A 14168-nucleotide genomic window follows, 5' to 3' on the forward strand; every position below is an offset into this window, starting at 1 on the left:
GGGGTCCCGGGGGTGTTAGAGGGTTCCTGTGTCTCCTAGAATGGTCCTAGAATGCTCTAAGGGGACCCAGAGGGCTCTAGATTGTTCCCCGGAGTATTGAAATTGTCCTAGAATGCCCTAAGTGAGTCCCAGGGGGCTCTAGAGGGTTTCTCAAGGTCCAAGAAGGGTCCTGGAAGGCCCTAAGGGTGTCCCAGGGGGCTCCAGAGGGTTTCCCATGGTTCTAGAAGGGTCGTAGAAGGCCCTAAGTGGGGCCCAGTGGGCTCTAGAGGGTCCCTGGGGGTCCAAGAAGGGTTCTAGAAGGCCCTAAGTGGGTTCTAGGGGGCTCTAGAGTGTTCCTGGTGCTCCTAGAAGGGTCCTAGAAGGATCTAAATGGGTCCCAGGGAGCTCTAGAGGGTTCCTCATGGTACTAGAATCGTCCTAGAAGGCTCTAAGTGGTCCCACGACGCTCTAGATGTTTCCCCAGGGTGTTACAATGATCCTAGAAGGCCCTATGTGAGTCCCAAGGGGTTCTAGATGGTTTCTTGTGGTCCTAGAAGGGTCCTTGAAGTTCTTAAGGGGGTCCCAGTGGGCTCTAGAGAGTTCCTCGTGGTCCTAGAAGGGTGCTAGAAGGCCCTAAGGGGGTCCCAGAGGGATCTAGAGGGTTCCTGGGGGGTCTAGAAGGATCCTAGAAGGACCTAAGGGGGTCCCAGAGGGCTCTAGAGGGTTCCTGGTGGTCCTAAAAGGGTCCTAGAAGGCCCTAAGGGGGTCCCAGGGGGTTCTAGAAGATTCCTGGGGTCCTAGAAGGGACTTAGAATGCTGTAAGGTGTCCCAGGGCGCTCTATATTGATTTCAAGAGTATTAAAATGGTCCTAGAAAACCCTAAAGTGGTCCCAGGGGGTTCTAGAGGGAACCTGGCGGCCCTAGAATTGTCCTAGAAGGCCCTAAGAGGGTCCCAGGGGGCTCTAGAGGGTTCCTTGTGGTCCTAGAAGGGTCCTAGAAGGCCCTAAGGGGGTCCCAGCTGGCTCTAGAGGGTTCCTGGGGCTCCTAGAAGGGTTCTAGAAGGCTCTAAAGGGAACCAGGGGGCTCTAGAAAGTCCCTGAGTCCCTAGAAGTGTACTAGAAGGCCCTAAAGAGGACGCAGGGTGCTCTAGAGGGTTCCCCGGGGTCTTACCATGGTCCTAGAAAGCCCTAAGTGGATCCCAGGGGGCTTTATCTGGTTTCCTCGTGGTCCTAGAAGAGTCCTAGAAGGCCTTAAGCAAGTCCCAGGGGGCTCTAGAGGGTTCCTCGTGGTCCTAGAAGGGTCCTAGAAAGCCCTAGAAGGGTCCCAGGGGAATCTGGAGGGTTCCTGGTGATTCTAAAAGGGTCCAAGAAAGCCCTAGAAGGGTCCCAGAGGGCTCTAGAGGGTACCCGTGGGTCCTAGGAGGGTCCTAGAAGGCCCTAAAAGGGTCCCAGGGGGCTCTAGAGGGTCCCTGGGGGTACTAGAAGAGTCCTAGAAGGCCCTAAGTGGGTCCTAGGGGGCTCTAGAGGGCTCCTGGTGGTCCTAGAAGGGCCCTAGAAGGCCCTAAAGGGGTCCCAGGGGGCTCTAGACAGACCCTGGCGGCCCTAGAATTGTCCTAGAAGGCCCTAAAGGGGTCCCAGGGGGCTCTAGAGGGTTCCTTCTGGTCCTAGAAGGGTCCTACAAGGCTCTAAGTGGTACCACAAGGCTCTAGAGGGTTCCCCAGGGTCTTAAAATGAACCTAGAATGCCCTAAGTGGGTCCCAGGTGGCTCTAGATGGTTTCTCGTGGTCCTAGAAGAGTCCTAGAAGGCCTTAAGCAAGTCCCAGGGGGCTCTAGAGAGTTCCTCGTGGTCCTAGAAGGGTTCTAGAAGGCCCTAAGTGGGTCCCAGAGGGCTCTAGAGGGTTCCTGGTAAACCTAGAACGGTCGTAGAAGGACCTAAGGAGGTCCCAGGGGACTCTAGAGGATTTCTCGTGGTCCTAGAAGGGTCCTAGTAGGCCCTAAGGAGTCTCAGGGGGCTCTAGAGTGTCCCTGGGGGCACTAGAAGGGTCCTAGAAGGCGCAAAGAGGGTCCCAGAGGGCTATAGAGGGCTCCTGGTGGTCCTAGAAGGGTCTTAGAAAGCCCTAAGGGGGTCCCAGGGGGCTCTAGAGGGTCCCTGGGGGCCCTAGAAGGGTCCTAGAATGCCCTAAGGGGGTCCCAGGGGGCTCTAGAGGGTTCCTCGTGGTCCTAGAAGGGTCCTTGAAGGCTCTAAGGCGTCCCAGGGGGCTCTAGACGGTCTCTGGGGACCCTAGAAGAGTCCTAGAACGCCCTAAAGGGGTCCCAGAGAGCTATAGATGGTTTCTCGTGGTCCTAGAAGGGTCCTAGAAGGCCCTAAAATGGTCCCAGGGGGCTCTAGAGGGTTCCTCGTGGTCCTAGAAGGGTCCTAGAAAGCCCTAGAAGGGTCCCAGGGGGCTCTAGAGGGTCCCTGGGGGTACTAGAAGAGTCCTAGAAGGCCCTAAAGGGGTCCCAGGGGGCTCTAGACGGACCCTGGCGGCCCTAGAATTGTCCTAGAAGGCCCTAAAGGGGTCCCAGGGGGTCGAGACGGATCCTTGTGGTCCTAGAAGGGTCCTAGAAGGCCCTAAGGGGGTCCCAGCGGGCTCTAGAGGGTTCCTGGGGCTCCTAGAAGGGTTCTAGAAGGATCAAAGGGTAACCAGGGGGCTCTAGAAGGTCCCTGGGGGCCCTAGAAGGGTACTAGAAGGCACTAAAGAGGACCCAGGGTGCTCTGGAGGGTTCCCCAGGGTCTTACCATGGCCCTAGAAAGCCCTAAGGGGGTCCCAGGGGGCTCTAGAGGGTCCCTGGGGGCGCTAGAATTGTCCTAGAATGCCCTAAGGGGGTCCCAGGGGGCTCTAGAGTGTTCCTTCTGGTCCTAGAAGGGTCCTACAAGGCTCTAAGTTTTACCACGAGGCTCTAGAGGGTTCCCCAGGGTCTTAAAATGAACCTAGAATGCCCTAAGTGGGTCCCAGGGGGCTCTAGATGGTTTCTCGTTGGTCCTAGAAGAGTCCTAGAAGGCCTTAAGCAAGTCCCAGGGGGCTCTAGAGAGTTCCTCGTAGTCCTAGAAGGCCCTAAGTGGGTCCCAGAGGGCTCTAGAGGGTTCCTGGTGACCCTAGAACGGTCCTAGAAGGACCTAATGAGGTCCCAGGGGGCTCTAGAGGGTTTCTCGTGGTCCTAGAAGGGTTCTAGTAGGCCCTAAGGAGTCCCAGGGGGCTCTAGAGTGTCCCTGGGGGCACTAGAAGGGTCCTAGAAGGCGCAAAGAGGGTCCCAGAGGGCTATAGACGGCTCCTGGTGGTCCTAGAAGGGTCTTAGAAAGCCCTAAGTGGGTCCGAGGGGGTCTAGAGGGTCCCTGGGGGCACTAGAAGGGTCCTAGAATGCCCTAAGGGGGTCCCAGGGGGCTCTAGAGGGTTCCTCGTGGTCCTAGAAGGGTCCTAGAAGGCCCTAAGTGGGTCCCAGAGGGCTCTAGAGGGTTCCTGGTGATCCTAGAAGGGCCCTAGTAAGCCCTAAAGACTCCCAGGGTGCTCTAGAGGGTCCCTGGGTGCACTAGAAGGGTCCTAGAATGCCCTAAGGGGGTCCCAGGGGGCTCTAGAGGGTTCCTTGTGGTCCTAGAAGGGTCCTCGAAGGCTCTAAGGCATCCCAGGGGGCTCTAGATGTTCTCTGGGGACCCTAGAAGAGTCCTAGATCGCCCTAAAGGGGTCCCAGAGAGCTATAGATGGTTTCTCGTGGTCCTAGAAGGGTCCTAGAAGGCCCTAAAATGGTCCCAGGGGGCTCTAGAGGGTTCCTCGTGGTCCTAGAAGGGTCCTAGAAAGCCCTAGAAGGGTCCCAGGGGACTCTGGAGGGTTCCTGGTGATTCTTAAATGGTCCAAGAAAGGCCTAGAAGGGTCCCAGAGGGCTCTAGAGGGTACCCGTGGGTCCTAGGAGGGTCCTAGAAGGCCCTAAAAGGGTCCCAGGGGGCTCTAGAGGGTCCCTGGGGGTACTAGAAGGGTCCTAGAAGGCCCTAAAGGGGTCCCAGGGGGCTCTAGATGGACCCTGGCGGCCCTAGAATTGTCCTAGAAGGCCCTAAAGGGGTCCCAGGGGGCTCTAGAGGGTTCCTTGTGGTCCTAGAAGGGTCCTAGTAGGCCCTAAGGGGGTCCCAGGGGGCTCTAGAGGGTCCCTGGGGCTCCTAGAAGGGTTCTAGAAGGCTCAAAGGGTAACCAGGTGGCTCTAGAATGTCCCTGGGGGCCCTAGAAGTGTACTAGAAGGCCCTAAAGAGGACGCAGGGTGATCTGGAGGGTTCCCCAGGGTCTTACCATGGCCCTAGAAAGCCGTAAGGGGGTCCCAGGGGGCTGTTGAGGGTTCCCTGTGTCCTAGAAGGGTCCTAGAAGGCCCTAAGTGTGTCCCAGGGGGCTCTAGAGGGTCCCTGGGGGCGCTAGAATTGTCCTAGAAGGCCCTAAGTGGGTTCCAGAGGGCTCTAGTGGGTTCCTGGTGACCCTAGAACGGTCCTAGAAGGACCTAAGGAGGTCCCAGGGGGCTCTAGAGGGTTTCTTGTGGTCCTAGAAGGGTCCTAGTAGGCCCTAAGGAGTCCCAGGGGGCTCTAGAGTGTCCCTGGGGGCACTAGAAGGGTCCTAGAAGGCGCAAAGAGGGTCCCAGAGGGCTATAGACGGCTCCTGGTGGTCCTAGAAGGGTCTTAGAAAGCCCTAAGTGGGTCCCAGGGGGCTCTAGAGGGTCCCTGGGGGCCCTAGAAGGGTCCTACAATGCCCTAAGGGGGTCCCAGGGGGCTCTAGAGGGTTCCTCGTGGTCCTAGAAGGGTCCTAGAAGGCCCTAAGTGGGTCCCAGAGGGCTCTAGAGGGTTCCTGGTGATCCTAGAAGGGCCCTAGTAGGCCCTAAAGACTCCCAGGGAGTTCTAGAGGGTCTCTGGGGGCACTAGAAGTGTCTTAGAATGTGCAAAAAGGTGTCCCTGAGGGCTATAGAGGGCTCCTGGTGGTCCTAGAAGGGTCTTAGAAAGCCCTAAGGGGGTCCCAGGGGGTTCTAGAGGGTCCCTAGGGGCCCTAGAAGGGTCCTAGAATGCCCTAAGTGGGTCCCAGGGGGCTCTAGAGGGTTCCTCGTGGTCCTAGAAGGGTCCTCGAAGGCTCTAAGGCATCCCAGGGGGCTCTAGACGGTCTCTGGGGACCCTAGAAGAGTCCTAGAACGCCCTAAAGGGGTCCCAGAGAGCTATAGATGGTTTCTCGTGGTCCTAGAAGGGTCCTAGAAGGCCCTAAAATGGTCCCAGGGGGCTCTAGAGGGTTCCTCGTGGTCCTAGAAGGGTCCTAGAAAGCCCTAGAAGGGTCCCAGGGGACTCTGGAGGGTTCCTGGTGATTCTAAAAGGGTCCAAGAAAGGCCTAGAAGGGTCCCAGAGGGCTCTAGAGGGTACCCGTGGGTCCTAGGAGGGTCCTAGAAGGCCCTAAAAGGGTCCCAGGGGGCTCTAGAGGGTCCCTGGGGGTACTAGAAGAGTCCTAGAAGGCCCTAAGTGGGTCCTAGGGGGCTCTAGAGGGCTCCTGGTGGTCCTAGAAGGGTCCTAGAAGGCCCTAAGTGGGTCCCAGCGGGCTCTAGAGGGTTCCTTGAGGTCCTAGAAGGGTCCTAGAAGGCCCTAAGGGGGTCCCAGCGGGCTCTAGAGGGTTCCTGGGGCTCCTAGAAGGGTTCTAGAAGGCTCAAAGGGTAACCAGGGGGCTCTAGAAGGTCCCTGGGGGCCCTAGAAGGGTACTAGAAGGCACTAAAGAGGACCCAGGGTGCTCTGGAGGGTTCCCCAGGGTCTTACCATGGCCCTAGAAAGCCCTAAGGGGGTCCCAGGGGGCTCTTGAGGGTTCCCTGTGTCCTAGAAGGGTCCTAGAAGGCCCTAAGTGTGTCCCAGGGGGCTCTAGAGGGTACCTGGGGGCGCTAGAATTGTCCTAGAAGGCCCTAAGGGGGTCCCGGGGGCTCTAGAGGGTTCCTCGTGGTCCTAGAAGGGTCCTAGAAGGCCCTAAATGGGTCCCAGGGGGCTCTAGAGGGTTCCTTGTGGTACTAGAATCGTCCTAGAAGGCTCGAAGTGGTCCCACGACGCTCTAGATGGTTCCCCAGGGTCTTACAATGATCCTAGAAGGCCCTATGTGAGTCCCAAGGGGTTCTAGATGGTTTCTTGTGGTCCTAGAAAGGTCCTTGAAGTTCTTAGGGGGTCCCAGTGGGCTCTAGAGAGATCCTTGTGGTCCTAGAAGGGTGCTAGAAGGCCCTAAGGGGGTCCCAGAGGGATCTAGAGGGTTATTTGGGGGTCTAGAAGGGTCCTAGAAGGACCTAAGGGGGTCCCAGGGGGCTCTAGAGGGTTCCTCGTGGTCCTAGAAGGGTCCTCGAAGGCTCTAAGTCATCCCAGGGGGCTCTAGACGGTCTCTGGGGACCCTAGAAGAGTCCTAGAACGCCCTAAAGGGGTCCCAGAGAGCTATAGATGGTTTCTCGTGGTCCTAGAAGGGTCCTAGAAGGCCCTAAAATGGTCCCAGGGGGCTCTAGAGGGTTCCTCGTGGTCCTAGAAGGGTCCTAGAAAGCCCTAGAAGGGTCCCAGGGGACTCTGGAGGGTTCCTGGTGATTCTAAAAGGGTCCAAGAAAGGCCTAGAAGGGTCCCAGAGGGCTCTAGAGGGTACCCGTGGGTCCTAGGAGGGTCCTAGAAGGCCCTAAAAGGGTCCCAGGGGGCTCTAGAGGGTCCCTGGGGGTACTAGAAGAGTCCTAGAAGGCCCTAAGTGGGTCCTAGGGGGCTCTAGAGGGCTCCTGGTGGTCCTAGAAGGGTCCTAGAAGGCCCTAAAGGGGTCCCAGGGGGCTCTAGAGGGACCCTGGCGGCCCTAGAATTGTCCTAGAAGGCCCTAAGTGGGTCCCAGCGGGCTCTAGAGGGTCCCTGGGGGTACTAGAAGAGTCCTAGAAGGCCCTAAGTGGGTCCTAGGGGGCTCTAGATGGCTCCTGGTGGTCCTAGAAGGGTCCTAGAAGGCCCTAAAGGGGTCCCAGGGGGCTCTAGACGGACCCTGGCGGCCCTAGAATTTTCCTAGAAGGTCTTAAAGGGGTCCCAGGGGGCTCTAGAGGGTTCCTTGTGGTCCTAGAAGGGTCCTAGAAGGCCCTAAGGGGGTCCCAGCGGGCTCTAGAGGGTTCCTGGGGCTCCTAGAAGGGTTCTAGAAGGCTCAAAGGGTAACCAGGGGGCTCTAGAAGGTCCCTGGGGGCCCTAGAAGGGTACTAGAAGGCACTAAAGAGGACCCAGGGTGCTCTGGAGGGTTCCCCAGGGTCTTACCATGGCCCTAGAAAGCCCTAAGGGGGTCCCAGGGGGCTCTTGAGGGTTCCCTGTGTCCTAGAAGGGTCCTAGAAGGCCCTAAGTGTGTCCCAGGGGGCTCTAGAGGGTCCCTGGGGGCGCTAGAATTGTCCTAGAAGGCCCTAAGGGGGTCCCAGGGGGCTCTAGAGGGTTCCTTCTGGTCCTAGAAGGGTCCTACAAGGCTCTAAGTGGTACCACGAGGCTCTAGAGGGTTTCCCAGGGTCTTAAAATGAACCTAGAATGCCCTAAGTGGGTCCCAGGGGGCTCTAGATGGTTTCTCGTGGTCCTAGAAGAGTCCTAGAAGGCCTTAAGCAAGTCCCAGGGAGCTCTAGAGAGTTCCTCGTGGTCCTAGAAGGGTCCTAGAAGGCCCTAAGTGGGTCCCAGAGGGCTCTAGAGGGTTCCTGGTGACCCTAGAACGGTCCTAGAAGGACCTAAGGAGGTCCCAGGGGGCTCTAGAGGATTTCTCGTGGTCCTAGAAGGGTCCTACTAGGACCTAAGGAGTCCCAGGGGGCTCTAGAGTGTCCCTGGGGGCACTAGAAGGGTCCTAGAAGGCGCAAAGAGGGTCCCAGAGGGCTATAGAGGGCTCCTGGTGGTCCTAGAAGGGTCTTAGAAAGCCCTAAGGGGGTCCCAGGGGGCTCTAGAGGGTCCCTGGGGGCCCTAGAAGGGTCCTAGAATGCCCTAAGGGGGTCCCAGGGGGCTCTAGAGGGTTCCTCGTGGTCCTAGAAGGGTCCTAGAAAGCCCTAGAAGGGTCCCAGGGGCTCTGGAGGGTTCCTGGTGATTCTAAAAGGGTCCAAGAAAGCCCTAGAAGGGTCCCAGAGGGCTCTAGAGGGTACCCGTGGGTCCTAGGAGGGTCCTAGAAGGCCCTAAAAGGGTCCCAGTTGGCTCTAGAGGGTCCCTGGGGGTACTAGAAGAGTCCTAGAAGGCCCTAAGTGGGTCCTAGGGGGCTCTAGAGGGCTCCTGGTGGTCCTAGAAGGGTCCTAGAAGGCCCTAAAGGGGTCCCAGGGGGCTCTATGGGGTTCCTGGGGCTCATAGAATGGACCTAGAAGACTCTAAGCGGTCCCAGGGGGCTCTAGAGGGTCTCTTGTGGACCAAGAAGTGTCCAAGAAGGCCCTTAAGTGGTCCCACATGTCTCTAGATGGTTACTCGTGGCCCTAGAAGACCCCTAGAAGGCCCTTAAGTCATCCCACGGGTCTCTAGATGGTTACTCGTGGTCCTAGAAGACCCCTAGATGGCCCTAAGTGGGTCCCAGGGGGCTCTAGAGGGATCCTGGTGGTCCTAGAAGGGTCCTAGAAGGCTCTAAAGAGGACCCAGGGTGCTCTAGAGGGTTCCCCGGGGTCTTACCATGGTCCTAGAAGGCCCTAAGCGGGACCCAGGGGGCTCTAGATGGTTTCCTCGTGGTCCTATAAGAGTCCTAGAAGGCCCTAAGAGTGTCACAGGGGGCTCTAGAGGGTTCCTGGTGGTCCGAGAAGGGTCCTAGAAGGCCCTAAGGGGGTCACAGGGGGCTCTAGAGGGTTCCTGGTGGTCCTAGAACGGTACTAGAAGGCCCTAAGGTGGTCCCAGGGGGTTCTAGAATATTCCTGGGGTCCTAGAAGGGTCCTAGAATGCTCTAAGTTTTCCCAGGGGGCTCTAGATGGTTCCAGAGAGTCTTAAAATGGTCCTAGAAGGCCCTGAGTGGGTCCCAGGGGGCTCTAGAGGGTCCCTGCCTGCACTAGAAGGGCCCTAGAAGGCCCTAAGGGGGTCCCAGACGGCTCTAGAGGGTTCCTCGCCATCCTAGAAGGGTCCTAGAAGGCCCTAAGGGGGTCTCAGGAAGCTCTAGAGGGTTCCTGGGGCTCCTAGAAGGGTTCTAGAAGGCTCAAAGTGTAACCAGGGGGCTCTAGAAGGTCTCTGGGGGCCCTAGAAGGGTACTAGAAGGCACTAAAGAGGACCCAGGGTGCTCTGGAGGGTTCCCCGGGGTCTTACCATGGTCCTAGAAGGCCCTAAGGGGGTCCCAGGGGGCTCTAGAGGGTTACCCGATATCTTAAAATGGTCTTAGAAGGCCCTAAAGGGGTCCCAGGGGGCTCTACAGGGTTCCCCGGGGTCTTAAAATGGTCCTAGAAGGCCCTAAGTGGGTCCCAGGGGGCTCTGGAAGTTTTCTCGTGGTCCTAGAAGGGTCCTAGAAGGCCCTTAAGGGGTCCAAGGGATCTCTAGAGGGTTTCTGGTGACTCTAGACGTGTCCTAGAAAGCCCTAGAAGGGTCCCAGGGGGCTCTAGAGTGTACCCACAGGTCCTAGAAGGGTCCTAGAAGGCTCTAAGCGGTCCCAGGGGGCTCTAGAGGGTCCCTGGAGGACTTAGAAGTGTCCTAGAAGGCCCGAAGGGGGTCCCACGGGGCTCTAGATGGTTCCCGTGGGTCCTAGAAGGGTCCTAGATGGCCCTAAGTGTGTCCCAGGGGGCTCTAGAGGGTCTCTGGTGTCCCTAGAAGCGTCCTAGAAGGCACTAAGTGGGTCCCAGGGAGCTCTAGAGGGTTTCTCGTGGTCCTAGAGGGGTCCCAGGGGGCTCTAGAGGGTTCCTGGTGACTCTAAAAGTGTCCAAGAAAGCCCTAGAAGGGTCCCAGGGTGCTCTAGAGGGTTCCTGGTGATTCTAAAAGGGTCCTAGAAAGCCCTAGAAGGGTCCCAGAGGGCTCTAGAGGGTTCCCTGGGGGCTTACAATGATCCTAGAAGGCCCTACGTGAGTCCCAGGTGGCTCTAGAGGGTTTCTCGTGGTCCTAGAAGGGTCCTAGAAGGCCCTAAGTGGGTCCCAGTGGGTTCTAGAGGGTCCCTGGGGGGCCCTAGAAGGGTCCAAGAAGGCCCTAAAGAGGTCCCAGGGGGCTCTAGAGGGATTCTCGTGGTCCTAGAAGGGTCTTAGAAGGCCGTAAAGGGGTCCCAGGGGGCTCTAGATATCTTTAGATTGGATCTGGGGGGCTCTAGAAGGGTCTGGGGGCTTTTAGAAGGGATGTAAGAAGCTCTAGAAGGGTTCAGGGTCTTTTTGAAGCTCTCTGGGGGCTCTAGAAGGGTCTGGGTTCTTTTAGAATGGGCGTGAGAAGCTCTTGAAGGGTCCAGGTGCCTTTAGAATGTCTCTGGGGGGCTCTAGATGGGTCTGGGGGCTTTTAAAAGGGTCATGAGAAGCTCTCGAAGGGTCCAGGGGCCTTTATAATGTCTCTGGGGGGCTCTAGAAGGGTCTGGGGGCTTTTAGAAGGGACGTGAGAAGCTCTAGAAGGGTCCAGGGGCCTTTAGAAGGTCTCTGGGGGGTCCAGAGGGGTCTGGGGGCCTTTAGAATTGTCCAGATGGGCTCTAGAAGGGTCTTGGCACTTTTAGAAGGGACCCAGGGGGCTCTAGAAGGGTCCAGGGGCTTTTAGTAGGGACGTGAGAAGCTCTAGAAGTTAGGGGTTAGTGTTAGGGTTAGGGTCATTAGGGTTAGGGTTAGGATTTGGGTTAGGGTTAGGGGATATGGATAGGGGTATAGGGTTAGGGTTAGGGTTAGGGTCATTAGGGTTAGGGTTAGGGGTTAGAGTTAGGGGTTAGGGTTAGGGGTTAGGGGTTATGGTTAGGGTTAGGGTTTAGGGTTAGGGTTTAGGGTTAGTGTTAGGGTTAGGGGTTAGGGTTAGGGTTAGGGTTAGGGTTGGGTTAGGGTTAGTGTTAGGGTTAGGGTTAGGGTCATTAGGGTTAGGGTTAGGGGTTAGGGGTTAGAGTTAGGGGTTAGGGTTAGGGGTTAGGGGTTAGGGTTAGGGTTTGTGTTTAGGGTTAGGGTTAGGGTTAGGATTAGTGTCATTAGGGTTAGGGGTTAGCGGTTAGGTTTAGGGTTAGGGTTAGGGGTTAGGTTTAGGGTTAGGGTCATTAGGGTTAGGGGTTAGGGTTAGGTTAGGGTTAGATTAGGGTTAAGGTTAGGGTTACGGTCATAAGGGTTAGGGTTATGGTTAGGGGTATAGGGTTAGGGTTAGGGTCATTAGGGTTAGTGTTAGGGGTTAGAGTTAGGGGTTAGTGTTAGGGGTTAGGGTTTTGGGTTAGGGGTTAGGGTTAGGGTTAGGGTTGGGTTAGGGTTAGTGTTAGGGTCATTAGGGTTAGGGTTAGGGTCATTAGGGTTAGGGTTAGGTTTAGGGTTAGGTTTAGGGTTAGGGGTAAGGGTTAGGGTTAGTGTTTAGGGTTAGGGTTTAGGCTTAGAGTTAGGGGTTAGGGTTAGGCTTAGGGGTTAGGGTTAGGGTTAGATTAGGGTTAAGGTTAGGGTTAGGGTCATAAGGGTTAGGGTTATGGTTAGGGTTATGGTTATGGTTAGGGGTTAGGGTGAGGGTTAGAGTTTAGGGTCATTAGGGTTAGGGTTAGCGGTTAGGGGTTAGGGTTTATGGTTAGGGTTAGGGTCAGGGTTGGGTTAGGGTTAGGGTTAGGGTTAGGGTTAGGGTTTAGGGTGAGGGTTAGGGTTAGGGGTTAGGGTTAGGGTTAGGGTTTCATGTTATGTGCTTAGGGTTACGGGGTTAGGGTTAGGGTGTAAGGGATTAGGGTTAGGGTTAGGGTGTTAGGGATTAGGGTTAGGGGGATAGGGATTAGGGTTATGGTTATCCGGTTAGGGTCAGGGTTGGGGATAGGGGGTTAGGGTTAAGTGTTAGGGTTAGGGGATTAGTCCTTCTAGAGCCCCTCTAGACAAATCTAAAGGCCTCTAGACCCTTCTAGAGGCCCCCAGAGTCCTTCTAAAGGCCCCCAGATATCTCTAAAGACTGCCAGAGCCCTTCTAAAGGCCCCCAGACCCTCCTAGAGCTCCACTGGACCCTTCTAAAAGACCCCAGACCCTTCTAGAGCACCTGACGTCCATTCTAAAAGACCCCAGACCATTCTAGCACCCACCAGGGCCCTTCTAAAAGTGCCAAGACCATTCTAGAGCCCTTCTGGACCATTCTAAAGGCCCCCAGACCATTCCAGACTCCCCAGAGCCCTTCTAAAGGCCCCTGGACCCTTCCAGAGCTTCTCACGTCCCTTCTAAAAGCCCCCAGACCCTTTGAGTGCCCCCCAGAGACCTTCTAAAGGCCCCTGGACCCTTCTAGAGCTTCTCACGTCCCTTCTAAAAGACCCCAGACCCTTCGAGAGCCCCCCAGAGACCTTCTAAAAGCGACCAGGCCATTCTAGAGCCCATCTGGACCATTCTAACAGCCTCCAGACTCCTCTAGAGCCCCCAGAACTATTTTAAAGGTCCTTGGACCCTTCTAGAGCTTCTCACGTCCCTTCTAAAAGAACCCAGACCTTTCTACAGCCCCCCAGAGACATTCTAAAGGCGCCCAGACCCTTCTACAGCCACTCACATCCCTTCTAAATGCCCACAGACCCTTCTAGAGCCCCCCAGAGACCTTCTAAAGGACCCTGGACCCTTCTAGAGCTTCTCACGTCGCTTCTAAAAGACCCCAGACCCTTCTAGACCCCCCAGAGACGTTCTAAAGGCATCTAGACCCTTCTAAATCCTCCCAGACCCATTCTAATGGACCCTAGACCCTTCTAGAGGGCCCCAGAGTCCTTCTAAAAGACCCCAGATCCCACTAGAGCCCCCCAGAGACCTTCTAAAGGCCCCTGGACCCTTCTAGAGATTCTCACGTCCTTTCTAAAGGCCCCCAGACCCTTCTAGAGCCCCCCAGAGACGTTCTAAAGGCCCCTGGACCCTTCTAGAGCTTCTCACATCCCTTCTAGAAGCCTCCAGACCCTTCTAGAGCCGCCAGAGACCTTCTAAAGGACCCTGGACCCTTCTAGAGCATCTCACGTCCCTTCTAGAGGACCCCAGACCCTTCTAGAGGCCCTCAGCAACATTCTAAAGGCCCCTGGACCCATCTAGATCTTCTCACGTCCATTTTAAAAGACCCCAGACCCTTCTAGAGCACCCCAGACCCATTCTAAAGGACCCTAGACCCTTCTAGAGCCCATCTGGACAATTCTAAAAGCCCCCAGACCCTTCTAGAGCCCCCCAGGGAGATTCAAAAAGACCCTGAACCCTTCTAGAGCTTCTCCCATCCATTCTAAAAGCGCCCAGACCCTTCTAGAGCCCCCCAGATCCATACTAAAGACCTCTAGAGCCCCCTGGGACCCCTTTATGGCCTTCTAAGACCCTTCTAGGACCACGAGGAACCCTCTAGAGCCCTCTGAGAACCACTTAGGGCCTTCTAGAATCCTTCTAGGACCACCAGGAACCCTCTAGAGCCCCCTGGGACGCACTTACGGCCTTCTAGGACGCTTCTAGGACCACGAGAAACAATCTAGAGCCCCCTGGGACCCCTTTAGGGCCTTCTAGGACCCTTCTAGGACCACGAGAAACCATCTAGAGCCCCATGGGACCCACTTAGAGCCTTCTAGGATCATTGTAAGACCCCTGGGAACCTTCTAGAGACCCCTGGGACCCCTTTAGTGCCTTCTAGGACCCTTCTAGGACCACCAGGAACCCTCTAGAGCCCCCTGGGACCACTTTAGGGCCTTCTAGGACCCTTCTAGGACCACGAGAAACAACCTAGAGACCCCTGGTACCCCCTTAGGGCCTTCTAGGACGATTGTAAGACCACGGGGAACACTCTAGAGCCCCCTGGGTCCCCTTTAGTGCCTTCTAGGATACTTCTAGGGCCTCCAGGGACCCTCTAAAGACCCCTGGGAGCCTTCTAAAACCACCAGGAACCCTCTAGAGCCCACTGGGACCCCTTAGGGCTTTGTAGAACCCTTCTAGGACCACGAGGAACCCTCTAGAGCCCCCTGGGACCACCTTAGGGCCTTCTAAGACCCTTCTAGGACCCACAAGCACCATCTAGAGCCCCCTGGGACCCCTTTAGGGCCTTCTAGGACACTTCTAGGCCCTCTAGGTACCCTCTAGAGTCCCCTGGGACAGCTTAGAGCCTTCTAGGACCCTTCTAGGAACACCAGGAGC

This window comes from Phaenicophaeus curvirostris, unplaced genomic scaffold (genome assembly GCF_032191515.1).
Source record: "Phaenicophaeus curvirostris isolate KB17595 unplaced genomic scaffold, BPBGC_Pcur_1.0 scaffold_81, whole genome shotgun sequence".
In the NCBI taxonomy this organism is placed as follows: domain Eukaryota; kingdom Metazoa; phylum Chordata; class Aves; order Cuculiformes; family Cuculidae; genus Phaenicophaeus; species Phaenicophaeus curvirostris.